General features: G+C 41.9%; 1 pseudogene; it reads left to right on the plus strand.

Moving 5' to 3' along the window:
• Positions 1–1,360, plus strand: part of LOC106302552 — a 7,278-nt pseudogene extending 5,918 nt beyond the window's left edge.
• The last annotated feature ends 426 nt before the right edge of the window (positions 1,361–1,786 follow it).

Genomic DNA, 1,786 nt, shown 5'->3' on the forward strand with positions numbered 1-1,786 from the left:
ATCTAGAGATAGAGCTTGTTTAGCTTAGTATCTAGGCATAAGGAAAGTGTTTGATTGATAGCTTGCCACCTTTAGATTGGATCTACATCACCCAAAATCAAATGCCTATCCCCATGAGTCCTCTTGATTCATATTGAGAAATAAAGATCTTTACTTTATTGCATTAGCTTATTAGTTCTTAGTTCATAGAATCTTTAAAACCGGGTTGCACTTAGCTTAAGCATGAACTTGCATTCCCTTTGCTTTAGAATCACCTAGGATTGGTTCGACAATCTTTTATACTACAACATTTGATTAGGAGCCTTGAAAACTCCTAACATGAAATTGGCGTCGTTGCCAAGTTCTAGGTTGATTGTGACATTGAAATTTAGTCACTTGCTTGAGACTAAGTCATTTTTCTTTTATTTTGTTACTGGTTCTCCTTCTTCCTCTCCCTTTGCATTTCAGGTGTATGAACTTGAGGGGCAGAGGTTCATCAAGCCTAATTCCAAGAGTTGAAGACATAGTTGCACTTGAGAAGGAGATAGCAAAAAAGAGAAGAGAAGAAGAGGAACAGACTCACTTTCAGAGATTGGGGTTTGAAATGGAGCAAAATCAGAATCAGCCTCATGATGGAGTAGCCCACGGAGCTGCAAACCTTAGGCCACAGCATCCACAATGCCAAGCTAGAGCCATTGGAGCCTATGATCAACCTCACATTCATGGTCATAGGTTGGGAATCAGAGCACCAGCTGTGGAGAACAACAACTTTGAGATCAAGTCAGGGCTGCTAAACACCATAGAGAACAACAAGTATCATGGCCTTGCTGCTGAAGACCCTTTTGATCACTTGTACAAGTTTGATAAATATTGTGGCTTGTCCAAAACCAATGGTGTTTCTGAAGATGCATTCAAGCTCAAGTTGTTCCCTTTTTCTTTGGGAGACAAAGCACATCAGTGGGAGAAGGCTCTTCCAAGTTACTCTATCACAATTTGGAATGAGTGCAAGAGGGCATTCCTAGAGAAGTTCTTCAATACCTCAAGGACAGCCAAGATCAGGAATGAGATCTCTAGCTTTCAGCAGAAGAACCTAGAGGGATTTAGTGAAGCATGGGAGAGGTTCAAGGGCTATTGGTCTCAATGCCCACATCATGGCTTCCCCAAGGAGAGTTTGCTTAGCACCTTCTATAGAGGAGCTCTACCACAGTGCAGAAACAGGCTTGATACTACCAGCAATGGTTTCTTTTTGGGAAGAACTGAGGAGGAGGCAGAGGAACTGGTAGAGAACATGGCCAAGAGTGACTCAGTCTACAGTGAGGAGCATGATAGGGTCAACAGAAGTGATGATCAGCGGACAAAGAAAGAGATCAAGTCCTTATAAGACAAGATGGATTTGCTTCTTTCCAATCAAGCTAAATAGGAGCAGATAAACTTTGTGGGTGGTCCTAGTCAAGAGGTTCCTCCTATGGTCAATGAGGTTGATTGTTTAGAAGGCCAAGAAGAGTTTTGCTTCATCAACGCTAATGGGACATGGTACAGGAAAGAGCCCAATTTTCAGTACCAAACAACTATCAGCAAAGGCCTTACTACAACAATCAGCAAGGAGGTTACCAAGCCAAGCAGAACTATCCTCAAGCCAACCAGTCTCCTCAGATTCAAGGAAGCTCTTCTCAAGCTCAAGCTCCAGATTCAAGTGTGGATTCTATGTTCAAGCAACTCTTGAAATTTCAGGCAAGAAATGAGAAGACCATGATTTATGAGTTCAAGAACATCCATGCAAAGATTGAAACCTCAACAACAAGTACAT

This window comes from Brassica oleracea, chromosome C7 (assembly GCF_000695525.1).
Source record: "Brassica oleracea var. oleracea cultivar TO1000 chromosome C7, BOL, whole genome shotgun sequence".
Lineage (NCBI taxonomy): Eukaryota > Viridiplantae > Streptophyta > Magnoliopsida > Brassicales > Brassicaceae > Brassica > Brassica oleracea.